The following is a 9715-nucleotide window of genomic DNA, read 5'->3' on the forward strand; positions in this document are numbered from 1 at the left end:
CCTCACTTTAAAACACAATTTTCTTATTTACATGCCTTATTATAAGATCTCGACCATTTAATATATGCCCTTACAAATTATTTTCTATGTGTTATAATAATTTCCATGCATTTCATTTCAATTCATTTTACTTGAAGTAACATATTTCCTTGAGCTAGGTTGTAAATAATTCACCACTTGTAATTGTCCAAGTGTTCTTTTATTAGTGGTAGAGACTTTATGTGAGAGATTGGAGGTGTTGAATAATTATTGGTGCATTTGGAAAGGTAAGACTGGCATTAGTCAAAGGTTAAGAAAGGTTAGGACAATAATGGAGCCATGTGGCAAAACCCTAGCCATGTATCTTGTTTGACCAAAGGATTAGAGGAATTTTAAACCAACTTTGCTTCATTTTCCTCCAAAATTTCTTCCACCTTAAGGGCTTCCAAGGGAAGGAAGAAAACTCCATCTTCTTGCTATGACAACCTTAGTTTGATCTTGAACAAAAACCAAAAGAGAAAGATCTAGAGTTTGTGAGAAAATTTCCTTCAATCTTTGAGGTTGTTTCAAGCCTAAAGCTTCTATTGTGGTGGTTTGTTTGGTGACCAAAGCAACTTGTAAGTAAGGTATGTAATCTTTAAAATTTGGGTTTATGATGTTATATCATCTACTTGAGGTTGAAATGGTGAAAACAACTTGTTATGGTTGAATTTGGGGTTAGTTTCTTGAGTTAATCAAGTAATGGTTAGGTTTACTAATATGCATACCAAGTGTTTGATGAAATGTCTAACCCTTATTCATGTGTGTTTATGAAGTATTGATATGTTTTCAACCCCTAATTAGTTGGATCTAATACTTGTTATGTGCAAGGAATGAAAATAACAAGAAGAGTAGAAGTTAGAAATTTTTAAAGTGTGCTGACCGAAACTTTTTAAGCTTGCTGCCCGGTTTTTCCTTGATATTTTCATGTACATTTTAGCTACAAACGTGAGTTTTATATGTTGGGTTATGTGTGTGGAGGTTGTCTACAAAAAATTAGCCGATTTGGTTGAATAAATTTTGAGTTATAAACGAAGGAGGAAAACTGGACTAGGTCCAGAAATTTTCTGTCCAGCAATCTTGTTAAGGTCATAACCTGTTACTCACTGATCGGATTTGAGTGCTATTTGTGGAAATTGAAAGTAGACTCTTAGAGCTTTAAAACGGTACAAAGCTCATTTTCTGGTTCATCCCGAGCGATCCGTGGCGAGTCTGGAAAGTTGGCTGTCCGGGCGGTACTGTTCATCCGAGACAGTCCAGAAAGTTCATTTGGTTTCTTAATTTTGAGCCACTTATGTTGGGATTTTGGAAATGGTTTCTTCTAGACAAATTTAGCCTTATGAACCTAGTTTCCAATGCAACTAACAGAACCTAATTCTGACTTTTCCACAATGAGTAATGACCGTTTTTCCGAGGCTGGCCGGGCGAGACAGTTTAACCCGTAATGAAGCCTTTGAGCTTTAGTGAAACTTTTCTTTTGCCAAACTTTCATGTACATACTAGGCTTGTTTTCCATGAACTTTCACCGTGGTTTAGACCCTATTTGCATGCCGGATTAAGTAGCTTAAGCTACTCACTTGGCCTCTTAATGAACCTATACTTTAGTAGGGAACGAATCCAATTATTAATGTTTTCACTCGTTGACCTAGGTTTGGGCAACGACGGTGATCGTAACTGAGACGTTTGACGTCGATTATTACTTTTGCTTGACAGGTGAGTGTTCCACTACCTGCTACTTGTTATGTGAAATATTCGTGTACTTGAAAGTATTGAATTGTTATTGTTTGAGCCAAACACTGTTTTAATTAAAATTGAGGCGAGTGTGTACTTTATCGCACTCGACCTTCCTTATTTTTTCTTTTCACTGAGGCTCTACTTACTGAATGAATTAACATGAAATGAGATATTGCTATACATGACTGTGCTTAAGTTGCGTGGATGACATTCCACCAACTACTGTTACTGTTTGGGTACCCAACCTCATAGGTGAGTCGGTTGTATCGAGCCAGCAAGGGCTTGGTCGAGAAGGCCGATAAACCTTGAGGACTGTTTACTGTTCACTGGAAATTGAATCTTGCTTGGAGGTCCCTGGTGAAGCATAGCCGTTGTGCTTGCTTGTTGTGTTGTCCAGCACCACCAGTGATAAAATCCTCGGCTTGATACTGTTTCATTGGAATCCTTGAGCATTGGAAACTCGGATTCCTGGTATACTCGAGTATTACCAAACTACTGTTTATGGAGTGCGGGCCCGGTGGGGGGTTGTTTGGTGGACGGAGACTGGTGAAAGTGGTGTTCTACGGACCTATTTACTGTTACAAGTGTTGACGGAGTGTCAACAGGAGGCAATTATGATCAAGCTCAAGTGGACCTTTGGCTTTTGAAAGCCACTCGTATCCTTGAATTGAACTGTGATTAAACTGTTATTTTACTGTACGGTGTTTAGTTGGCTATTTTGTGATTTTATGTGGCTATGTATTTACTTGTTTACCTGGAACCTCACCGGGCTTTAGCTCACCCCATTCCCTTTGTTTTCCTTAACAGATCGGGAAGGGATTTGATCGAGGGCTTTCTTAGCTTTATTTTGCCGTTCTTGCGTTTTGAGGTTGTAACTTTCGTTTAAGCAGACTTGTAAGCTTAAATTCTTAAGGGTGATTTATATTATGTAATTTTGAGTGAAGCGTGGTAAGTTGGCATGCGATGATATATGTACTAAGCTGAATTGTTGAATTAGTGATTATGTTTGAGTTAGTGTTTCAATCCCCTGCATTGTCAAATGTTATATTCGTTTCATTGATGATATTAGTACTTTGAACGACTGAGTCCTGGCGAGAGTTGGGCAGGCAGTCCGCTGATACCCTAGGGTTTGCCCTAGGGAGAGGTGGGGCTGTCACATCTATGAAATCCCACAATGGATATATTGGACTGATGTGGTGATAATGAATGTTGTTTGAGGTAATTATGTGTTAAACAAGATGAGATTTGTTGGAAAAGTGAAAGGAAAAACCAAAGGAAAATTGTATAGGAAGAAGCCGAAGATCTGCCCTGTTTTTCTTGAAGCTTTGATTCAAATTTTTGATGCTCAAATGACCTTGAATCTGATGTAGATATGTTGTGTAGGATGTATGGAAAGTTTCCACCAAAAATCACTTGATTTGGTTGGGTAAAAGTTGAAATTTCGAAATTTTTCATATCTGGAAAACGTGCAACAGTGGTCCTCTGGCAGTGTTATTTGAATGAACATATCTCTCTGTCCGGATGTCGGAATTGAGTGCTGTCAGTGGCATTCAAAACTAGACATCCGTAGTTTTCTAACAGTGTAGATGCACCATCTAATTCGAACCGAGTTATCTGTAGTGATTGAGCAAATTCTGCTGTCCTGTTTCATTGTCAAACCGAGGGAAAGCTAGAAGCTGCAACATGTTGCTCTGTTTTCTCCCACTTTCCAATTGAATTTCAAATTGAGTTGTTCTAATGAATTATAGTCTTTTGAATTTAATTTCCAACACCACTGACTATTCCTAATTCCAACATGTATTGAGTGAGATATAGACCAATTCCCGAACTGCAGCAAATCTGGAAAACCCTCTTTTCATGCTGGCCGACTGGTTTGGTTGCTTGTGAGAGGTTTTATTTTGAGATTTTGATGTCAACCAACTAACAATTGCTTATGAAATGTTTCTTGGACCTTGGTTTCATAAATGACCCAAAAATTGGACTGATTTCATGATACAAAGTGTCTGAAAAGGAAAGAGAAGCTTGAGTTGGAAGATTTGTTTTGAAAATTTCACAAATTTCAGTTGTTTTGTTAACTGCCTTCCCACGTGAATTTTTGCGTGAAATTTCGTAGAGATATAGTTCATATATGGAAGATTTAGTGTACGAATTTGGTGTATTTTCAATGCCAATTCGATGGCCAAATAATACTTCAAAGATAGCCTTTCAAATCTGGAAAATGATTGAACGGTTTATAAAGTGCGACCAACTTTGAGCTGCTATATATCAATGCTCAAAAACTCTGATTTCAGTTCCATTTGTTGTGTTTTAAATCCTAGTTGGAATTCTAATTGGGTTACAAATTTTAGAGGCTAGTTCACTTTTTGTGACTTTTGCCGAATTTCCAAAATTTGCCGAAAACTAGGACTGAAACTGTCTTGTAGTGCGAATCAGCCAATTTAAACTAAAATTTGAATGTCTTTCGTTTAAAATCTTGAAAAAGTGTCTTCTAGAAACTTTTAATACTTTGAAACAAGATTCCAACAGCATAAGATTTTCCAATTTTGGATGTAAGAAGTACAAGATATGATTTTTCAAAAATTGCTCCTTAAAATTGAAGTTTTCAAACTTGATGAAAAATGAGTTTTTGGAAAATTTGCTCTACCCTTTGATAATGATTGATCATTTTAAACTCGATTTCGTGAAGGAAATTAGTTTTTCTTGTGTTAATAAATCCTCACTTTTGAACCTTGAATTTTGAGCAAGTAAAGCTCTATTCCATGACAATTTCTTAGATTGTACAAGTGTACGATCTCTTTGATAACAAGAGACTTATAAGCGATAGTGTGTGATAGTTAATTATTATTTGCTCAGGCACTCAAGGGGACCTTCAAGAGGATCTCACAGTGGACGCCTAAACCCTCAATTGGGCACTACTTCCTTGTTTTTGATTGGTGAGTGTCAAGTGTGTGAATAAGTGTTACGTGCTTAATTGTTATTAGTGATTGGGTATTTTGAAAATGTCGAGTCGAGTGTGTACTTTATCGCACTCGTTCTCATTTAAGTGAAGTGTATTTGAATTATTTAAAGTGAATTATTTGAAGTGAATTACGTGAAGTGATTATTTAAGTGAATTGTTTCAGTGATTATTTATGCTATGATTGCATAAGTCAATTGGAGTGAATCTCCTCGACTCTCAATGATAATAACGGGGACGCCCAAATCTCTTCGGCCGACCTTGCGACTCGAGCAGGTATGGGTTTGGTCGAGAAGCTTGGTGAGCCATGGGAAAAGTGTATAAGCGTGATCTATTGGAGAGATCTCGCTTGGCATACTCGAGTAGTATCGCCTTATATAAAAGAAGAGCGGGCCCGGCGCTGGGGTATGTAATGGTGAACGGGGAACGGGTAAGTTTCTAAGGATGAAATGCTGACCCGATTGACGAAGTGTCACCGCGGGAGGTAATTGATCGAGCATTGGCGAAGCAAGTAGAACTTAGCTCCTGAGAGCTCCTATATTCTTGAATTGTTTCTGTTTACTTTTCTCACTCGAATTGTTATTTACTTGAATACTACTGATTTACTTGCTAAATTGTGATTGTTACTTAGATTACGTGCTTGCATGTGTGTTTCTTGGCCTCACGAGCAATCGCTCACCCCGTAGATTTGTTTTCCTTAACAGGTTAGATTGGATGGTTTTGAAAAAGTCGACTAGGTTATACTTTTGATTGGAATCTTGGTTGCAAATGTTTAGTTGACTTTTAATGGTTGTATTTTGGGACTTGATGTATCTTTCGAGAACATGATGTAAGATTTGGATATTCAGTTAAGGAAGCGACTTCTCTTCATTTTAGACTTGTATTATTTGGTATGTATCGTTAAGTTTGAATTGAATTGTCTTGAGTCCTGGCGAGAGTTGGGCAGGAATTCCGCAGATACCCTTGGGTTCGCTCTTGGGAGAAATGGGGGCGTCACAGTTGGTCTTAGACTTTAGATCTTTGTAGTGTATCCTAGACTTAAAAGTTTAGGATGCCGGACTGTGGAATTGGTTGGGAGATTAAGTGACTGCTCGTGGGGATGAAAATTAGAATCTAGGTTTGAATTAATGGATAATTAGAAGTCTTGATCTTGTGAGGGACATGTGGGATAGTACGAAATGATCAAACCTAGTTTATTTAGTATATCTGGACTTATCTGAGCTTTTACTTTTAAGTGTAAGTTCTGGAAGGTAATGGTGATATTAAGTCGTCTCGGGGGCGCCTTCCGATGGTCCATTGTCGAGAAGGGCCTAAGAGAGTTCATTAGAGATATAATCCAACACGCTGAACTAGGAATCCATGTGATTTCCAGATAACTTACTTGTGCCCAAATAACGTGGTGTTAGTAGTAATCGATGGCCGGAGGCGATTGTCTGAGGAAACTAGGGTAGTTCGAGAGGATAATCGAGAACTGAAGGCAATTGTGGATACCCAGATTACTAGAGTTCCTGAAGTGGAAACTGAGGTAATTGAGGAATGAGGAAAAGACAGAGGCTCCTTATGAGCAGTTTCAAAAAACTAGGAACTGACTTGTTAGGGTAGTACAAGAAAATTAGAGGCCGGACGGATAAGTCGATGGCTAGTTGTGTTACCTTGGTTAAACAAATGGTGAATGGCAAGATACGTGGTGGAAAAAAAATGAGAGAAAAGCTCCTAGTGCGAGAAATGAAAATGATCTTACGAAACTAGCAGAGACTTTTAGCTCCGCCAATCACTAAGCTAGTGATTTAAGCTATTTTAATAGTTTTTGTCAAAGATAGGCCGGGTGGAGCTTGTTCGAAGGCCATTGTACTTGTTTAACCGTACTATCTAACTTTTGAAACAATTGAACGTTACTTATGAGATACTTGACTTTATTGCTTTATGACTTTATATCTATGATTGGGTTTGTACACATTTGCGATTATTTTGGTGTCTTCCCTTATTATTATTTTTATTTAGCATGATCAAAGTATTATTTTCAAACTTCGTTTATGTGCACCCATTTTACGTCATGCCTTTATAAATGATAAGCTTATGAGCAGCCAAAGAAGTGAAAAGGGACCGAGGGCGAGGGGTTAAGCAACCCCAAGCTCAAGGAGGTGATTAGGGAACGACTGCTAGACCAAACCAAAACCCCAGGAATAAAGGGGATAACCAAGTAGATCCTGCTATTAACTATATGATTGATATTTTAGCACGGTTGGTTGAGCACCAAAGCCCTAAACCAATCAACCAGCCTAAGAGCCAAGAGTGATGTGAGGTTAGAACGATTCTTGAAGTTCGCCTATCTAAGTTTCACGGAGGGTCTAACCTCAAAATAGTAGAATTGATTTGAGAGAATTAAATAAGCCACTAGTGAAAGCAAGAGGTTAGGGTTTCTCCTTGAGTAACTTTTGTAAGTGAATTAGGGTTTGAAACTTTTATATTAGGGAATAAGATCTCCGTATTTTGTTATGTTTGTAAGTAATGATAGTAATCTTGCGGAGACACAAGAGCTCGTCCATATTAAATAGTGAATAGTTCAGATTTATGTTTTGGGGTAACCTAGAAGCGAAAGAATAAAAGAGTAATATGGCCAGAGCTTCCATTGTGAATAGTTACTTATTTTGATCCTTTGAATTGCCTGGCAGGCTAGCATTTGACTTAAGTCAACTGGTAAGATGACAAATTTGGACGAAATGCGTAAGGAAATGGACATTCTTCGAAATGAGTTAGAATTTCAAAAGAAATTGGCTGACTACTGGAAAGGGCGGTGGAAGCAAGAATATGCAAAGAAAATTGAGTTACTACGCAAGAACGTAGAACTGGAAAAGAAATACAAAGAAAATTCTCAAACTGATTAAACCGTGACTCCTCACGTAACTTGTGGATATTGTGGCAAGATTAACCACGCTGAGGCTGAGTGCTGGAGAAAACAAGGAAAATGTTTGATGTGACAGCCCTACCTCACCCTAAGGCGAACCAAAGGGTTCGGCGGACTGCCTGCCCAGCTCTCGCCAGGACTACGGAGTCGATTCACACGAACAATTGGAGACCACCAAGGGTTAAACAGAGCTTACCAAACCATACAGAAGTACGGGACGTCGATTAAACACTTATACATATATTTACATCGGAGTCTTGAACCAATGAACTAAATACACGCCAGAGTATTCACGCTACACAAAATACAATTAGGGTTTCAGTTACAGAGGAGCATAAACAAAAGAAGTCATACAACTAGCCCAACTCTTTTCTTCCAAAAATCTTGGTTTTAAAACATGGAACCCTGTAAGGAAAACAAAGGTAACAAAAAGGAGTGAGCTTGCGCTCAATGAGGTACCAGACATATAGCAGTAAAATCATGGCATTTCACATTTAACAAATCAGGTACACATGCCAGATGTAAAGTAAATTAGTTAGACACAATGATTCAAATAGGAAGGATACAGGTGGCTCTCAGGAGCTAGATTTCCATTTGCAGTACTTGATCCAAACCCGTTGACTCTCCGTCAACGTACATAGAACCAACATATCCGTAGACCCCACTTTACACCAATTTTCGTCCACCAAACATACCCCTACCGGGCCCGAACGCCGAACAGAACAGAAGTGATAATACTCGAGTATACCGGAATTAAGGGTCTCAATACCCAAAGATTCCTGAAACAGACTACCGTGGTTCGTTATCTAATCGACCGGGCCCTTGCCGACCCGACTTGAGTAACTAGCCACAGGTGTTGAGCTCAGAGGTCACAGAAAGGTCATTGGATACCAGTCTCCAAACGACGTCCGAACAGACTCAGATACAGATAACAGATTACATATAGTCAAGAGGCATACAGACAGACAAGAGAACGAGTGTGATAAAGTACATCCTCGTCTCAAACAGATTAAACAGATAGTACAATCATTCAGATCACAGATTGCAAGTGCAGAAATCAAGTTAAGCAACAAGTGAGGGGAGTGGTACACTCACCAGTTCAAGTACAGGTACTTCCAAAAATTTCCACCCAAAGTGGCCTAATCACCGTGAAACCCTAAGAATAACAAAGGTAAAACAGTTGACATTTCTTCATCCAAAACCGAGTAAATAGGATGCACAAATGAGGTTCGATTACTAGTCAGGTAACTCTCCAAGTTATATACTAGTACGAAAAATAAAAGACGGCTTAAGAATAAAAGAAAACAGTTGGTCCTAAGGACATACATGACCCCAAAACCCCTCACTCCTCTCAAAATCATACTTACAATGATGTACTAGCTCATATCTCAAGGTGAAATTGAAAGTGAGAATAATTCCAAGAAAACAGATTTTTTTTCAGTTTTGCATACCCCTGATTGAAAAATCATATCTTAGGATTCTTAAGTCCGAAATTGGTAAAATTTACACCGTTGGAAAATAGACTCAAAGGGGTAAAATTTCTCAAAAGACATATTTAGAAGATTCAGATCACAAGCCAATCAAATTCAAGCCTCAAATTGCTGTCTTAACCAGAAAAAGGCAGAGCAGGTATACGATTTCGGTTAAGTTTGAAAAATCACCATAAATCCCACAGACCAAACCAGAAACTGAAATTTACACGGTTCATAGCCCTATGAATCTAGTTTAAAACACAACAAACAGAACTCAATTCCGATATTTTGACATCCAGATATTGTAGATTTCCCAGAACTGCTCCGGGGTTCCTGCGAAAATTTTAACAGCATTTCCCCTTGTTTTTCTTACTTTTCACCCTACAATTCAACACCAAATTCAACCCAAATCAACCACAACCTCAAATATAATTCACAAGCTATTAAAAACATCTAATTAGGGTCACAATACCCTTCATATATAGTCAATTACAACACAAGGTTAATAATGCAACCGAAAACCAATTTGAAAGACAATAGGCCTAAAAGCAGGTTTGACGTGTCTCGGTGTTTCGATCGTAACTTAAGTTATGCTTATCGGATTAAGACAAATCTTATGGAATTTTGAAG

The 9715-nt window shown here is 38.3% G+C and overlaps 1 long non-coding RNA gene across 1 annotated transcript; it reads left to right on the plus strand.

Moving 5' to 3' along the window:
- The first annotated feature begins 484 nt into the window (after positions 1–484).
- On the plus strand, positions 485–2695 carry LOC113770063. Its single transcript, XR_003468387.1, has 3 exons — positions 485–605; positions 1668–1731; positions 2560–2695. It is a non-coding gene; the product is annotated as an uncharacterized LOC113770063 (long non-coding RNA).
- The last annotated feature ends 7020 nt before the right edge of the window (positions 2696–9715 follow it).

The sequence above is a fragment of the Coffea eugenioides genome, chromosome 5 (genome assembly GCF_003713205.1).
Source record: "Coffea eugenioides isolate CCC68of chromosome 5, Ceug_1.0, whole genome shotgun sequence".
NCBI classification, from domain to species: Eukaryota; Viridiplantae; Streptophyta; class Magnoliopsida; order Gentianales; family Rubiaceae; genus Coffea; species Coffea eugenioides.